This window comes from Hevea brasiliensis, unplaced genomic scaffold, assembly GCF_030052815.1.
Source record: "Hevea brasiliensis isolate MT/VB/25A 57/8 unplaced genomic scaffold, ASM3005281v1 Scaf68, whole genome shotgun sequence".
NCBI lineage: Eukaryota > Viridiplantae > Streptophyta > Magnoliopsida > Malpighiales > Euphorbiaceae > Hevea > Hevea brasiliensis.
The window spans coordinates 90,069-108,866 of NW_026615228.1; the positions used below are offsets into that span (position 1 = coordinate 90,069).

The 18,798-nt window shown below is 35.3% G+C and overlaps 1 non-coding gene across 1 annotated transcript; it reads left to right on the top strand.

Moving 5' to 3' along the window:
- Nucleotides 1–16,049: 16,049 nt before the first annotated feature.
- Nucleotides 16,050–16,156, top strand: LOC131177636 (small nucleolar RNA R71). Its single transcript, XR_009147012.1, has one exon. It is a non-coding gene; the product is annotated as a small nucleolar RNA R71 (small nucleolar RNA).
- The last annotated feature ends 2,642 nt before the right edge of the window (nucleotides 16,157–18,798 follow it).

The window sequence follows — 18,798 nt, forward strand, 5'->3', positions numbered from 1 at the left end:
TCATCATTCCAACCCCTTAATTATCAATTTTAATTTATAAAAAGTATAACATTAAATCTGTTTACCCTCGTTGAGGGACGAGGTGAGATGCCTAACACTTTCGCCACCTGTATACGGACCCCAAACTTAGAATCTCTATTTTCAAAGTGGATTTTAATTTAAAAAAAAATGATTTTCTTTAATTTTTTTTCAAAATTAAAGTGACGACTCCTCACTTTTCCCACTTCGGTGAAAACTCATCCAGGCGACCACAAAAACCCTTGTGACAATTAGTTAACTAGTATAAAAATTTTTCTAAAATTCCATATAAAAAATTAAATTACGAATATAAAAAGTAAATTTAACATGCAACGCAGGTTAAAAAAAAAAAAAAAACTAGTTTTACTAAAGAACCGTTGGTTCCATTATTGCGACTATTTTAAGTCAAGGCACAAGTCCACCATAAAGGTATTGATAAGCTGCATAAGACATAAAGTTCATCATAAAGCCATTGGCAATCCACCTAAGGCGTAAGTCCACTATATAGGTATCGATAAGCTGCCTAAGAAATAAATCTATCATAATGGTGTCTAACAAGCCAATTAATAAGTCCACAATAAAGGCATCAGGCAAACAAGCCCACTAAACATTAAGGCGTAGATTGCCACCCACAAAGGCGATAGTCTGCCACACTCTAAGGCAATAATTTGCCACACTTTCTATGGTCATAGTTCCCCCAAAATTTTTGAAGGCGATTATTTGCCTAAAATTTTCAAGACAATATATTGCCCAAAATTTTAAGGCTTTCATGCAACTAAATTTTTAAAATGATCATTCGTCAAAAATTTGTAAGATAATGGCTTGCCCAAATATCTCAAAAGACTTTATCACCTTGTTAGAATTTTGTCATCTAATACACCATCTAACATTGAACCTAAAGATTCATCCTTGAAAGGGGATTAATGAAATAGTATCACTCCAAAATCTCCAAATGTATGGAATTCAAATCCAATACAAACACTATCCACTAAGGAATTAAAATAAATTTTTAAACAGATAAATTAAAAATTAAATTAAATAATTATTAAATATTAAATAATAAAATTTATAATAAATATTTGTTCCCACCAAAATCATTATAATAGACAGTGACCTTCAAGGCTTTAACCTAAGTCCGCCTTTACCCCCTCACAAATTCTGCTAGAAAAATATTAAAAAAAAATGATAATTTATTTAAAAATATAATGATAATAAAATTAATTACATTTTAGAAGACCTTTTTCAAGTACATTTAAGAAAACTAACAAAATAAGAAATAAAAACATCCAAATTATAATCATGGTTGTCAAACCCAATGAATTTAGTCCTCATTAATTTGAATATAGTAAACAGACAACACATCCAATTCTCAAACCTCCATTCCCATATATATATTCCCAGGCTTACCTCATGATTTATTCAAATGATGAACAAATTGTGCCATAAACATGCATGCACATGGGATGATGATGTATTAAGAAAGCAAGATCATGATGGGTTATATTAGATGATGGAAGGCCTAACCTCTTGAATTCGGGGATACAAATATAAGAGACAAGAAGACTTTGCTATGACACCTCAAGAGTTTAGAAATTTAAATTTTTGTCTAAAAGCAAAGCTATGGAGCTGGGTTCCAATTTGGTGATCCTAATATGTATTCTAGGTACTTTGGTGGCTCTAAAATAGATACAATGAGAGCAAATAACCCCTCTGTGTTACGCTCACATTTTAATAATAATCCTCTAAATTGGAAAAAAAAAAAACTAATATTACATCTCTTGATAATAAGATAAAATTGAAAAAAAATTAATTAAAAATTAGTGCTTTGGTGCCATAGTTATGGGTGCTTTGGTAGCTTTTTCATATTAAATAGATATTATATTTGCATTCAATTTTCATATAATTCCATGAATTAAACCTTACAACTACAATGCAGTGTGGCTTCCATTACTGCCCATTATGAATGACTTCTAGTAATCTGAATTTGAAGATAACAAGAGAAATGGACATAATTAAATGAAGTAACTAAAACTAAATGAATTTGCTACAAATTCCATAAATGCTCTTAATTCTCTCCGGAGTTTAGACTTCACTATTAGTACAAGAAAAAAAGGGTCTTAGTTTAGATCTGCAAAACAACAATCAGGTCGCATCTATCATTCATTGTAGGATCATAAAAATCTCCTTCCCCAATTAGATTGTGACATTGTCTTTCATCTTTGCCATTAAAGTACAAACAAGGGTTTGGTAGCTTTGAAATAGGTTCTACAAAGAATACTCACTTAATTGTTAAACAAAATTACTTCTATGGATTAATAGATAAAATTGTACAAAAGTTACAAAAGAAATTTGCATACGCATACTGAAAAAATGAAGAAACCCATCATAACTTGCAAGTCGAAGATTTGGGTGGTGGCTTTTGTAGAAAGAAAAGGGAGATAAGGAAATTTGAGATTAATATAATTTGATGTGCTGTTAATGCCATAAAGTACTAAATATGGAGCCATGGCAGAAGAACCCATTTGTGCATAAGAAGAAGAAGAAGAAGAAGAAGGCGGCAGGGGAGGTGAGGTAAGAATTGGGAAAATGAGGTAGAAAAAGGGTTTGGTTAAAATGGCTTTAGTAGTGAGTTCATGAAATTGTTTTTTCATAGTCTTGGAAGTTTGGGCTTTTAGCACGGATTCAACCATTATTAAATTAAATAAAAAAACTGTCATGTTTACAATTGAATAGAGGTTACAGCAGTTCAAAGATTATCTATTAATGTTTTAGGTTTTTACATAATTGAATTTAATGTGCAAAATCTATACAAAAATTCTAGATAAATAAAAGTTAAATTAATTATAACCATCTCAATAAAGATCAATACCTTAGACAAAATATGGAATTGGATTTCTTGGAGCTACACCTTCTTCTCCAATTGAAGATGAGACATGCATTGACATGAAGCCTCCAAATACCTAATCTATTAGCTATTAGAGAAGGTTTAGATATTTGGAAAAAAAAAAAGTTAAAAGTATATGGGGACTAGCGTTTTTTTTAAAAAAGGAGGGACTTTAAAATTTTTAACCGCTTAAATAAAAATAATGCACTTTAAAATTAGTGGCATTAAATTGTTAATTGCCATTAAAATATATATTTATTATGACACTTTTTAAAAATGCCATGATAAATAAAATTATAGTGTTGGTTATTATAGATGCGATTATAACCCTTGAACATTTGAGCACCTAATAATTTATAATGGCATTTAATATTAATGCCATTAATAAAATGCCAGTAAAACTAAATTTTGTTGTAGTGGGATAAGCATTCCTACTTATTTGAATTCTGAATCCCATTCTAGTTAATTCTATCCAATGCCTATATAAAAAAATAAAGCCTCCACAGTCAAGTACTCTACTCTCTCCAGAGTTTCATATTCTCAATCTCAGTTCCTTTACTGACTTAAGGATTGGAGAGGTTACCAAAACCAACCCACCCGGTTTCTTCTTTCTCATCTCACAGTTCCATACCAGAGGAAAAATCCATGAAACAACATCTGTAATTACTTTGATGTATTATTTATTTGTAATAATTCAAGCACATCTACAATTTCCATTCCCATTAATTTTTTGTTAAAATCGTTATTTTTGTTGATTGTATTTGATTGTGATTTATTGTTTGTTGGGTTTGTTGCCTTTCTTTGTTAATTTTGTTGCTTTAGGAATTTTTTTTGTTGATTTTGGATTACTTTGTGTGACACCTTGTACCCGTCTACAGTGTAGCTGAGCAAGATATGCCACACAGTATATCGGAACACCATAACTTATCCCATTGATATTTATCCGTTCTTAATTTATTTATTTATAGTTATTAAGTAAAATTTATGAAATTGATCTCATTTAGATTATTTATTAAAATTATAAATTAATTTGAGGTTCCAAAAATTTTATAGAAAATTAGGCAGAGTGCCAGCTAAAAATGGAGAAAACAGTTCTTTGATGTGGCCCAGCCGCAAGTGCACGGGTCGTACAAGTAATATAGAAAAGATATCGTTCCCACGAGGAGTTGTGTTAATGATTGAATTTTTTATATAAAAAGTTGACTAAATTGAACTATTTTTGAAATTAAAGCAATGAATTAATGGGTATTGGAGTATGAAATCTATATGTGCAAAATCAATAATCAATTCAACTATATAATGATTTAACTAAATTTGCATCAAATTAAAATAAACAAATTCAAATATGGCAAGATTTTAAAATGGCAAGTAATTAAATTCAATTAGAACTTAACAATGATAAAAAGGCGATTCCGAAGTTCGGGATTTCATATTCGAGCTATTTTGGGATTTCAAATTGGTTATCCGATCTTGTGGAGCTTACGGGTTTTAAGGAGATTAATTCTTAAATCCTTTGAATACCCTTTCGAGTGAGACAAAGAGTGCCTTAATCAATCTAATCCTACTTTCGTGGAGTTAGAGTTAATTAAGACCCATTAGGTTCTTTAATTAATCTGTGAATCCTCTTAATCCTTAGCCTATTTCTAGGTCTAAGTTAATTAAGTTCAATTTCTTGATTATCTATCACAGGGCCTTCTCCTTTCGGTGCCTCAACCATGGATTAAGAACATCACTTAATGGGATCCTACACTAAGTATGTCATTAAGTACACAAGAAATGAATAAAACTCATTAAAACCACAAAATATGGATTACCCAATCAAAATCCACAAAATATCTCAAATATTACGACCTTTACTCCAGAATCTAAGTAAAACTACTCACTATCCATAATGATTACAAGATAATCTGAGTTTATATGAAAATAAGCTTTAATCTAAGCTAAGAAACAAGAAACTAAACACTAGAAATGTAGGAAAAATGTAAGAAAAGAAAGAAATCTCCAAATTTGGTTGGAAATGGAGTGGGAGATGATTGTGTCTCTTCAGCTGCTGCCTCCCCTATTCCTTTTCTTCCTCTACTTGCTTCTCCCTTCTAAAATGGGAAATGGGGCTATATATAGCATTTTCTGACATGGAGCCCTAAAATGGTGTGTTTTAGGAGGGATTTTCTGAGGGAATCTTCTACCAGCTCATTAATGAAACCTTTGTGGGACTGCATAAGTGGACTGCATAAGTTATGCAGTCCCTTATGCAGTTTTCGACTGTTTCTGGTTCACTTATGCGAAACTGCATGACTTGGCGCGTAGGTTATGCACAATTCCGTGAGAGTGCATAAGGGAGGCGTGAATCTGCATAAGCCATGCACTCTCCTTATGCACCATTCGGCAGGTATTGGAACAGTGATTTTTCTCCTTATGCAGATCTGCATAGCTTATGCGGCAAGTTATGCACAATTTGGTCAATGCATATTTCAGCTTGAAAACTTGTTTTTGACATCTTTGGCTGTAGAAGTCACTCCTCAATAGCAAAAATTCTCTTCAGTCCTTCAAAAACACCATTTTTCCTACAAAATAAAGTAAAAATTACAAATTAATCCAAAATTGACAATTATGAAAAACTAACTAAATAACTAATGAAATTAGCTAAAAATGACTAATAATAAAATAAAATGGCTATGAAATTAGACCTAAATGACTATGCAAAATGTATGCATCAAATACCCCCAAACTCAAGCTTTTGCTTGTCCTCAAGCAAACTTTAAATTTTGATGCAAAAATTTTTAGGGCTGCCTTATCCAAAGAGCTATGAAAATCACCTATTAAAGCAACTTAACACACCTTTAGCTATACCAGCAATCCATATACCCATCCTTCAAAATGCAAAGAATCTAATGCTTATCCAAGCTTTCACCGCTTAGCCATCAAGTCAATTATCATTCAAAATTCCCAAACCAACCAATCAAAAGAGAGAGTCATGCTCAAAAGAAATTCTAGGACAATCAATAACCAAAGTGTCTCTATATAGAATGATGGAATTAAATGAATGAATGGATAATTTTCCAATCCCATAGGCAAATTCCCAACTCCTATCTCCACTAATGTAGCAAGTACTATCAAGAGATCAAAGGTCTTTTTAGGGATGTAATGGGGCTATGGGGTTCAAAATGAGGCTAAGAAGGAAAATGGGTAAAAAGGGTTCAAAGCATGAGAATATTTTCAATTTTTGAAAACATAAGGTACACTTCTTATTTTATTATATACTTTTTTCTTTTTCTCTTTTTTTTTATTTTTTTATATGGGAGAGTGAAATACACAATGAGGATTGTCAAGTGCTAGCATAGTTTACAAAACACATAAAAATGGAGGGACATTTTGATTCTTTAAACTTGTATCTTGCATTTTCTTTTGATGATTGTCCCTAAAATTTGCCACCCCCAAACTCAATTCTTTTAATACTTTGGGTGGATTTCTTTCAATTTGTATGACAATAGTGAAAAGCACATATACTAGCACTTTTACAAGATGACAAGCATTTCTTCTCCCTTTTATTGTATATATTTTTTTTTCTTTTCTTTTTTTTTCTTTTTTTTTTATATATATATACCTAATGTTGTAAATAATTATTCTCATGAAAAGGGTTGGAGTGTTTGGTTCATTGGTTAGGTAACAATAAGGATTTCAAGGAAAATTAGGGATAAAAAGGCTCAAAGGGGTTTGCAAGGGTCAATTTTAATTAGGAAAAAGGGCCACAGGTTTAAAATGAGAAGGTTTAAATCAAAGAATGCCTAATCATCTCTCTTTTCAAGTACAAGCTGGTATTTCGCCTTGAAAGGTTTAGAAAATTTGTTCTAGGATTGGTGAGACATCATTTGGCTACCTTATATCCAATAACTCCCTCTAAACATTCCAATCTCTAAAGGACTAGTTGGGTGGCTTTTTGGCTAAGAAGATATAGGCAAGGGATAGACACTTCAAAACCTTACACCTCTTAGGAAACTTTCAATCCACAAACCCAACTAAAGGTAAGTCAAATCACTCTCATAGGCAACTTTTCAATACTCAAGGGATTTGGCAAAAGATTTTAATGCATGATGCATTATTCCTAAAAATGAGTAATACATTAACTAAATGGAGGAAATCTATTTGTCTATTTGTGTGCAATGTGTACAATTCTAAGTGGTGTATAATGTGTGTGTAAATGTGTAATGTATATGTATGTATGGATGTATATGTAAAATATTTACAGTATATGTAAATGGAATGGGATGAGATGCTCTATACTCAAAATGTGAAAAAATGAAGCAAAAATCAAAATGTGCACCCCCAAACTCAAAATTAGACATTGCCCTCAATGTCTCAAGCAGTGTATTATAAAAACTCAAAGTTACCAGGAATTGTGAGATTTAAGAGCAAAAAGAAGGAGTTACCTGGTATAGAGCAGATGAGAATTCAAGATATAATGGGGATGCATAAGAAGCTGCACAGGTTATGTAGAGTAAAGTGCTGTCCAGAACAGGTGCATAAGGAAGGTGCATAAGCTGTGCGGTTCTGCATGAGTGGCAATAAGGATTGCACAGGCTATGCAAAACATTTGCATGAGGGGATTCATAGCCTATGCAGTTCTGCATGAGTGGCATATAGGACTGCACAGGCTATGCAAAATATTTGCATAAGGGTATTCATAGCCTATGCAGTATATTCAAAAGCTATTGCATGATGATGAGCAAGGGAAAATGTGCAACCACCAGTAGAAGTATGCAAATATATACAGAGTATGGACAAATATGCACAAAAGGGCAGTAAGGGCAATGAAAATCAAAGAAAACAATGAAAAACTAATGTAATAGTCATTCAATAGAACTTCAAGAAAAACAGAATTCAAAACAAACTAAAATTGTTTCAACATATTTACAAAGAAAAACTCCTACAAGTTTGAACAAAAATAAAGCAGAAACTAATCTAATTCTATTGTTTTGCCTTTGTCCAAAGAAGTTGCTAAGGGGCTGGTTGCTGCTAGTTGCTGTCAAAAAGATGGTGCTGGAGGAGGTGATGGAGGTGGAGGAGGCATTCCCAGAAAGATCATGAGTTGCTTAAGCATCTCCTTCAATTCTTTTTGCTTATCTCTTGTTTCCATGACAAGGTCAAATAGGTGATCATGACTATCCTTGAGGGTATCAAGACCAGTTTCAAGCTTCCTATCCACAAAGTATATATCATCACTAAGCCTTTCAAGATAGGTGAATAAGGCTTTAGTGTTGAAGGCAGGAGGGGCTGTGGATGAAGAAGGTTCAGCTGCAGGAGGTGTAGGTTGTGCAGAAGCTGCTGGGGTGTCCTGTGCAGTATGAGGGGGTGGGGTAGGTTCAGTAGAGTGCTGTGGGACTGATGGGACAGGTTGGGCTTCTGGTTGTGCAGTGGGTTCAGTTTCTGCTGCTGGTTGTGCAATGTCAGAATGTGGCAAACTGAACCCTGTTTTGGATAGGTGTGCAGCATCAAAATATAAGGTGTCTACAAGTGCTGGTATTGGGTGCTCTTCAGGATTAAAACCAAAATGCTTGGCTATGACAGTTATGAGCCCACCCAAGACAATGTCACCTATGGATTTGGTGGCAATATGCAACACATGCTCACAAAAGAAGTAACCAGGAGAAACCTTGACCTTGTGAAAGGCACACCATAACATAAATAATTCAGATTTCCCCACAGCACCAGAACTAGTCCCTCTGCCCAAAATAGTGCTAGCAATCAGCCTATGAATAAACCTAAGTGTAGGGTCTAGTATTTGAGAAGTTTTGGATCTGCCAGCAGAAAAAGTCTGAGGTTGGTTTGTGATAATTCTCCAAAATTGAGCAGCATTCCAAATACCCTTGTTTGCTACCTCTACCCCTGTATATGGCACTCTAAATAGCCCATCAATTGAAAAACCAAGAATGCTATGAAATTGATCCAATGATAATTCTCTATTTTGCCCCAAACATCTAAATGTCATAGTTGGCTTAAAATCTACATCATGCAATTTCAGAGCGGCAGAGAATGAGGAGATAAATTCCAAAACTAAAGCTGGATAAACAATTTCTTGCTTGTGCACAAATTCCATCCAACCCATACCATCAAGATAGGCAACCACATTGTCAAATAAACCAAGTGATTGTAGAGAGTCTGCAGAGATATACCTAGTGGGTTGCACCTTCCTTTCCTTAAGTCTCTTAAAGGTTGCCTTGTGAGTCGTATCCTGAAGGGGCCAGGGTAATTTTGATACCTGGGATGCTACTGATGTTTGCTTTTTGCTGGAAGAGGGTGATTTGGCTTGTGTGGAGGCTGAAGTTTTTGGATTTTTGGGTGGAGGTTCTGACATTGGGGTGGTGGGTGGTTCTTTACGCTTTGAGAGAGGAGGTGCAGAAGCAATGGGTCGTGTAGATTTTGACCTAATTTTCCACTTGTAGGTGGTTGTGGAAGGTGGTGGAGGAGTTTCTTGTGGAGGGGAATCGGGGTTGGGAGGCCGCATTGACAATGGCGAAACCTGGAGAGGGGAAGTTTGAGGGGAATGGGGAGGCGACTCCATGGTTCCCGATAGTGAGGATGGAGGAGATGAGGGTGGAAATGAAAAATGTAGGGAGAAATTAGGGTTTATGCGGTGAAAATGCGAGTGGAGAAGAAAGGGAGAGGAAGGGTTATGCCGGAATAAAGGTCGTGGGGGAGAAGGGAATGAACAGGGATATCGAGAAGTGGAGGTGGGAAAAATAGTGCCGAAAACAAATTTTTGATTTGAACAGGGCATGTGTTAAGGCTGCATAAGTGAAAAGTGAGTGTGCATAACTTATGCACTCTCTTATGCATGTTTCAGTGGGTGATAAAAAAGTGTGAAAAACTGATTATGCAAGAGTGCATAGCTTATGCAAGAGTGCATAGCTTATGCACTAACTTATGCACTTTTCGGCCTGTTTTGGTTTTCAGAGAGTTCGGTCATGCAGAAGTGCATAAGTTATGCACCCTGCTTATGCACCTCTCGGCAGATTTTGGTATTCAAAAAATGTGGTCATGCAGTTGTGCATAAGTCATGCACTCTGCATATGCACCTCTCGGCAGGTTTTGGAATTTGGAGTTGGTGGTTATGCAGAAGTGCATAAGTCATGCACTCTGCTTATGCACCTCTCGGCAGGTTTTGAAATTTGGAGTTGGTGGTTATGCGGGAGTGCATAAGCTATGCGCTCTCCTTATGCACCTCTCGGCAGATTTTGGAATTTGGAGTTGGTGGTTATGCAGAAGTGCATAAGCTATGCGCTCTCCTTATGCAGATTTCGGCAGAGAGAGAAAATGCAGGATTTGAAGTCATGCAGAAGTGTATAAGTTATGCACCCTGCTTATGCAAGTTTCGGCAGGTTTGAAATTTGACAAAAATGTGGCTATGCAGAGTTGCATAAGCTATGCACCTCCTTATGCAGTTTGCAACAGAGATGAAAATGGCAAGAATTGTGGTTATGCAGGATTGCATAAGCTATGCAATTGCTTATGCACAATTCAACAAGATTGAGATTGCAATGGAAAATGATTTGCAAGTGTGAAAAATACCCTAGAATGAAGAAATATAATTCTATGAAGCATAAATCATGAGAAATTGTCATCGAAAACACATCAATATATACAAAGTCCATCAAAATTTCATCACAAAAGCTTGTAGAAATAGATCCTGCATAAAAGACCTTTGTGAACCATGCCATTTTGACTCAAATTCTGCAAATCAACCTTTAGCACATAAAACTCCATAAAATCTGCATAAAGTTGCATTTTTCCACAAATGAGAAATGACTCCCCAAGTTATGCCAAGAAAATGCAGCATATCCACCTTGAATCCCACAACCCAAATAAGTTCAAAACTGCAAAAATGACTCACTTACCACCATATTAACATTATCAGCACAAATATTTAAAAGTTACACACCCAACCTCACCAAGAACATAAGTCATCTGCTGCAGACCCTCCTTACTGCAAAATGTCATTTTTTTTTCTCTCTGCATAAACCAGATAGCAACCCTGCACAGGTTATGCAGCAAAAATCAATCAATTTTTGGGAGAGTTAAAGGACAAAATTTTCAGGTTAAGAATCACTCCCCAGCAGTTCACCAACCTTCCTCCATTGAAATACATCTACAAGGGACAAGATTCAACAATGTCAAAAATTGAATTTGTGGAGATTTAAGATAAAAACAAAAGCAATAAAAATAAAAGTAAATCAACAAAAAGGAAAATAAAAGAACTTGGGATGCCTCCCAAGAGGGCTAATTTATAGTCCTTAGCTGGACTCTTTATGCACTTCACTGAAAAGAGGTGAGGGATTGGAGAGCTTATAACAGCTTGCTCCCTTTATTGGGTCTCCAGTTATGTAATGTTTCAATCTATGCCCATTGACCTTAAAATTCCCAGATTTTTCACTCCAAATTTCAATTGCTCCATAAGGGAAAACCTTAGAAACTCTATATGGACCAGTCCACCTTGATTTAAGTTTTCCAGGGAACAATTTCAATCTTGAGTTGAATAATAAAACTAGATCACCCTCTTTGAATTCTTTTTTTCTAAGATGCTTATCATGCCAAACTTTGGTTCTTTCTTTGTATATACGGGCACTTTCATAAGCATCCATCCTCAGTTCTTCAAGCTCATTGAGTTGCAATAACCTTTTCTCACCAGCTTGCTTAAGATCAAAATTCAAGGTCTGAATGGCACAATATGCTCTATGTTCTAGCTCCACAGGTAAATGACAAGACTTACCATATACCAACCTAAAATGAGTAGTTCCTATAGGGGTTTTGTTAGCAGTCCTATATGCTCATAAAGCATCATCTAGTTTGATAGACCAATCTTTACGAGAATTGCTCACTGTTTTCTCCAAGATATGTTTGAGCTCTCTGTTAGAAATTTCAACTTGTCCTGAAGTTTGAGGGTGGTATGGGGTAGCTATCTTGTGCACTACACCATACTTCCTCATTAAGCTCTCAAATTGCTTATTACAAAAATGTGAACCACCATCACTAATTACACCCTTAGGAGCTCCAAATCTACTCAAGACAAATTTCTTCAAGAATTTCACTACCACTCCAGCATCATTAGTTGGAGTTGCAATAGCTTCCACCCACTTTGACACATAGTCAACCCCAACTAGGATGTATCTATTACCATATGAAGGAGGAAATGGCCCTATAAAATCTATTCCCCAAATATCGAATAATTCCACTTCAAGAATATCATTTAGGGGCATTTGATCTCTTTTTAACAGATTTCCACTCCTTTGACATTTATCACATTCCAACACAAATTTCCTCACATCCTTAAAAAGATTTGGCCAAAAGAAACCAGCTTGCAAAATTTTACTAGCTGTTTTAGAGATTCCAAAATGTCCTCCATAATCAGAAGCATGGCAATGATGCATAATACTCTGTGTCTCCTCATCAGGAATACATCTTTTAATTAGACCATCACAGCATCTCCTAAAGAGTAAAGGATCATCCCATCTATAAAATTTTACCTCATACAAAAACTTTTTCTTTTGTTGCCATGTCATTCCTAGAGGTAAAACTCCACAAGATAGATAATTCACAAAGTCTGCATACCAAGGTAGTTTAGCAACAAGAGAGAAAAGTTGTTCATCCAAGAAAAACTCATCAATAGGGATTTCATCCATTTCTTCATCATCCAATTTCAACCTACTAAGATTATCAGCAACTACATTTTCAGCTCCCTTCTTATCTCTAATCTCCAAATCAAACTCTTGTAGCATCAGAATCCACCTAATGAGCCTAGGTTTGGCCTCCTTTTTACGGAGTAAATACCTGATGGCTGCATGATCTGAAAATATAACCACCTTTGAGTCAATAATGTAAGGTCTGAACTTTTCCAATGTAAAGACAATTGCTAAGAATTCCTTTTCAGTTGTTACATAATTTGTTTGAGCCTCATCCAGTGTTCTACTAGCATAATAAATAGCATAAGCCTTTTTGTCCTTTCTTTGACCAAGAACAGCTCCAATTGCGTAGTTGCTAGCATCACACATAATTTCAAAGGGTAGGCTCCAATCAGGTGGTTGCATGATTGGTGCAGTGATAAGAGCTTGCTTTAACCTGCAAAAGGCATCCAAACACTCTTGGTCAAATACAAATGGTGTGTCATGACTTAACAAATTAGACAAAGGTTTAGCTATTTTAGAAAAATCCTTGATAAAGCGTCTGTAAAACCCGGCATGTCCTAGAAAACTTCGAATTCCCTTGACATTGGTAGGAGGAGCCATCTTCTCTATCACTTCAACTTTGGCTTTATCAACCTCTATTCCTCTGTTAGACACCAGATGTCCAAGCACTATCCCTTCCTGAACCATGAAATGACACTTTTCCCAGTTTAACACAAGGTCAGTATCTGCACATCGCTGCAAAACTTTAGAAAGGTTAGCCAAGCATATGTCAAATGAAGATCCATAAACAGAAAAATCATCCATAAAAACCTCCATTATGTCTTCAATGAAATCTGAGAAGATTGCCATCATGCACCTTTGAAAAGTGGCTGGTGCATTACACAACCCAAATGGCATCCTCCTATAAGCAAAAGTTCCATATGGACAAGTAAAAGTGGTTTTCTCTTGATCATTTGGATGGATAGGGATTTGAAAAAAGCCTGAATATCCATCTAAATAGCAAAAGTAACAATGCCTAGCCAGTCTTTCTAACATCTGATCAATGAAGGGAAGTGGAAAATGATCTTTTCTAGTGGCAACATTTAATTTTCTGTAATCTATGCACATTCGCCAACTAGTCACTGTTCTGGTGGGAATTAATTCATTATTTTCATTTTTTACCACTGTCATTCCACCCTTTTTTGGGACAACATGTACTGGGCTCACCCAAGTACTGTCTGAGATAGGGTATATGATCCCTGCATCAAGCAACTTCAAAATTTCCTTTTTAACAACTTCTTTCATATTTGGGTTCAACCTCCTCTGATGTTCAATAGATGGCTTACAATTTTCTTCCAAAATAATTCTATGCATGCAAAAGTGTGGGCTTATTCCCTTAATGTCATCTATGGTATATCCTAAGACTTTTCTGAATTGCCTCAACACTCTTAACAACTTATCAACCTCTAAAGTACTCAAATTTGCATTTACAATTACTAGATAAGTGTTATTAGTGCCAAGAAATTCATACCTGAGCTGAGAAGGAAGTTGCTTAAGTTCTACCTTAGGTGCATCTTCTTCCTTGAATGATGGTTGCTTAGATTCGACTTTTTCCTTTTGTGTGAGTTGAAAAATTGGAGCAGAGATGAATGGTGGATTACCTTCTAAATGTTGAGCATATGCAGCCACATGAGGGTTGTCATAGTCTATGCCTCCTCTATGAACCAAGCAATTTTCAAGTGGATCTTCCGGATATCTCTTTCTAAAGTGTTCTTCAACCAGCTCATCAATGATATCAATTCTCAAACAAGTATCAGCTTCAGAATGATGCTTCTTTATAGTGTTATTAATATTGAAAACCAATTGATCTTCACCAACTCTAAGAGTCAATTTTTTTCCCTTAACATCAATCAATGCTCCTGCTGTAGCTGGAAAGGGTCTTCCCAAGATAATTGGAATATTAGAATCCTCCTCCATGTCCAAAATGACAAAGTCAACAGGTATATAAAACTTTCCAACCTTCAGAGGCACATTCTCTAAAATCCCTTCAGGATACTTAATTGATCTGTCAGCTAACTGAAGAGAAATGTGGGTTGGTTTTAGATCTCCCATATTGAGCTTCTCATAAATTGAGAGGGGCATAAGGCTAACACTAGCCCCTAAATCACATAAAGCTTTTGTAGAACATGATTCCCCAATGTGGCATGGAATTGAAAAACTCCATGGATCCTTGAGCTTTGGAGGAAGTTTCCTTTGGAGGATAGCACTACATTCTTCTGTCAAAGCTACAGTTTCATGATCTTCAAGTTTCCTCTTGTTTGAGAGAATTTCTTTCAAGAATTTTGCATAAGAGGGCATTTGTGAAAGAGCATCAATAAAAGGCACATTTATGTAAAGCTTCTTCAAGACCTCTAAGAACTTCCCAAATTGCTTATCAAGCTTGGCTTTTTGAAATCTTTGTGGAAAGGGAAGTTGTGGCTTGTAAGGCTCCGGAGGTACATACTTCTCTTCCTTCTCTTCAATTTTCTCTTTACATTTTTCTGCACTCTCTTGTTCTTCACTCTCATCAATTTCTTTCTCATTTTCTCTCTTCTCACTATTTTCACTTTTCTCATTTTTTTCACTCCTCATTATTTACAACTTTCCCACTTCTTAAAGTAATAGCTTGACACTGCTCTCTTGGGTTTTCTGGTTGACTTGGAAGTTTTCCAAAAGACTTGGTACTTGAGGAAGATGCTTGTTGTGCAATCTGATTTTCCAGCATTCTGTTATGTGTTTGCATCTGTTCTAGCCTTGCTTTCATCTCTCTCATCTCCTCATCATGCTTAGATTGGTTAGCAAGAATCTGTTGCAATAAAGCTTCAGTGGTGGAACTTTGTTCTTGCTGTTTTGGTGGAGGATTCATAGTTTTCTGCTGAAAATTAGGCAATGGTTGCCTATTTTGCTGATATGGAATTCCTTGTTGCTGTTGTGGTTGAAAATTCTGATTTGGAACTTGACTTTGCTGATTTCCCCATGAAAAGTTGGGATGATTCCTCCAAGTTGGATTATAAGTTTGAGAGTAAGGATTCCCCATTTGTTTGTTTCCATAATTACCAACATATGCAGCTTGCTCTCCATAGTCGACTCCACAGCTGGTAGTTCCTTCTGCATAAGCCACTTGTTGTGAACTTCCAGATGATGATGATGAACTAACCAACATACTCAAATCTTCCATCTTCTTAGCCAAAACATTTGTAAGTGCATCAAATTTTGCATTAATCATGTTGAATGGATCAAGATCATACATTCCAGCAGCTTGCCTCTTTTGAGTTGGAGCTGGTCCTCTTGGACTACTCCAAAGATGAGTATTCTTTGCAATTTTCTCCAGTAGCTCATAAGCTTCATCTTCATGCTTCATAATAAATTCTCCTCCTGTTTGAGCATCAATAATCCCTCTAATTGCAGGAGTAACATTTGTGTAAAAATTCTGATTTATCATCCATTTTGGAATGGCATGATGTGGGCATTGTCTCTCTAATTCCTTCCATCTCATCCATGACTCATAAAGAGTTTCATCTTCTCTTGGTCTAAAAGCTGTCATTTGGTTCCTCAATTCTTGAGTTTTTCTAGGTGGAAAATATTGTGCAAGAAATGCATCAGTGAGTTGCTCCCAATTTGTAATGGAGTTGTGAGGTAAAGAATCAAGCCAATCCAATGCTCTATCTTTCAAAGAGAATGGGAATAGCTTCAATCTTGCTGCATCATCAGACACTCCAGGTTGTTTTTGCATGTCACAAATCATAGCAAACTTCTTCAGATGTGTGTGTTGATTTTCAGAAGGATGTCCTCCGAATTGAGAATTCTGAATCATTTGAAGAACTCCAAAATCCATCTTGTAACTATTTGCATCAATTCTTGGTCTTGCTATGGTCTCTCTCAAGTCATCAAAACGAGGAAAAGCATGATCTATCATGCTTCCCCTAGGCACATTAGCATTTACAACCTCTTCACCTTGGGCTGCATTTTCATTGTTTTGATCATTTCCAGCATTACTGCCAATTCTAATTCTTTCATCAGCCATGTCTGCTTCAATTTCAGTTTCTCTCAAGGCTTCTTTCCTTTTTCTGGTTTCTTTCTTATTGGCTTTACAAAATTTCTCAATTTCAGGATTAAACAATAAGGATGTGTCACTTGTGCTTCTAGCTCTTCTCATAAAAGATTATAAGTACCTGAAAAAGAACAAACAAACACAAAATGAAAATATAACAAAGATAAAACTATAAACAACTAAAATAATCAAGAATTCAATCTTAAACAAACAACTCCCTGGCAACGGCGCCAAAAACTTGATGTGGCCCAACCGCAAGTGCACGGGTCGTACAAGTAATATAGAAAAGATATCGTTCCCACGAGGAGTTGTGTTAATGATTGAATTTTTTATATAAAAAGTTGACTAAATTGAACTATTTTTGAAATTAAAGCAATGAATTAATGGGTATTGGAGTATGAAATCTATATGTGCAAAATCAATAATCAATTCAACTATATAATGATTTAACTAAATTTGCATCAAATTAAAATAAACAAATTCAAATATGGCAAGATTTTAAAATGGCAAGTAATTAAATTCAATTAGAACTTAACAATGATAAAAAGGCGATTTCGGAGTTTGGGATTTCATATTCGAGCTATTTTGGGATTTCAAATTGGTTATCCGATCTTGTGGAGCTTACGGGTTTTAAGGAGATTAATTCTTAAATCCTTTGAATACCCTTTCGAGTGAGACAAAGAGTGCCTTAATCAATCTAATCCTACTTTCGTGGAGTTAGAGTTAATTAAGACCCATTAGGTTCTTTAATTAATCTGTGAATCCTCTTAATCCTTAGCCTATTTCTAGGTCTAAGTTAATTAAGTCCAATTTCTTAATTATCTATCACAGGGCCTTCTCCTTTCGGTGCCTCAACCATGGATTAAGAACATCACTTAATGGGATCCTACACTAAGTATGTCATTAAGCACACAAGAAATGAATAAAACTCATTAAGACCACAAAATATGGATTACCCAATCAAAATCCATAAAATATCTCAAATATTACGACCCTTACTCCAGAATCTAAGTAAAACTACTCACTATCCATAATGATTACAAGATAATCTGAGTTTATATGAAAATAAGCTTTAATCTAAGCTAAGAAACAAGAAACTAAACACTAGAAATATAGGAAAAATGTAAGAAAAGAAAGAAATCTCCAAATCTGGTTGGAAATGGAGTGGGAGATGATTCTCTTCAGCTGCTGCCTCCCCTATTCCCTTTCTTCCTCTACTTGCTTCTCCCTTCTAAAATGGGAAATGGGGCTATATATAGCATTTTCTAACATGGAGCCCTAAAATGGTGTGTTTTAGGAGGGATTTTCCCTCCTGAGGCAATCTTCTGCCAGCTCATTAATGAAACCTTTGTGGGACTGCATAAGTGGACTGCATAAGTTATGCAGTCCCTTATGCAGTTTTCGGCTGTTTCTGGTTCACTTATGCGAAACTGCATGACTTGGCGTATAGGTTATGCATAATTCCGTGAGAGTGCATAGGGGAGGCGTGAATCTGCATAAGCCATGCACTCTCCTTATACACCATTCGGCAGGTATTGGAACAGTAATTTTTCTCCTTATGCAGATCTGCATAGCTTATGCGGCAAGTTATGCACAATTTGGTCAATGCATATTTTAGCTTGAAAACTTATTTTTGACATCTTTGGCTGTAGAAGTCACTCCTCAATGGCAAAAATTCTCTTCAATCCTTCAAAAACACAATTTTTCCTACAAAACAAAGTAAAAATTACAAATTAATCCAAAATTGACAATTATGAAAAACTAACTAAATAACTAATGAAATTAGCTAAAAATGACTAATAATAAAATAAAATGGCTATGAAATTAGACCTAAATGACTATGCAAATGCAAAATGTATGCATCATTCTTCAAAATCTATAGAAAACACTTTCAATAATTGTTCAAATCACAACTCCTATTATCACATCAATTTTTAACAATTTCTCAATAATTCCTCCATTTGTCATTCATTCATTTCACATCATCATCATGCTCAAATCATAAATAAATACTCATATGTTATTTATAAACACAAGGTTACAAATACTTACATTAATACAAAATTATATTATATAGGTTTCAAATATACATGATAAAATAAGAGTTTAATTACAAAACTTACAAAAATCACAAAATACAAAATGGGACC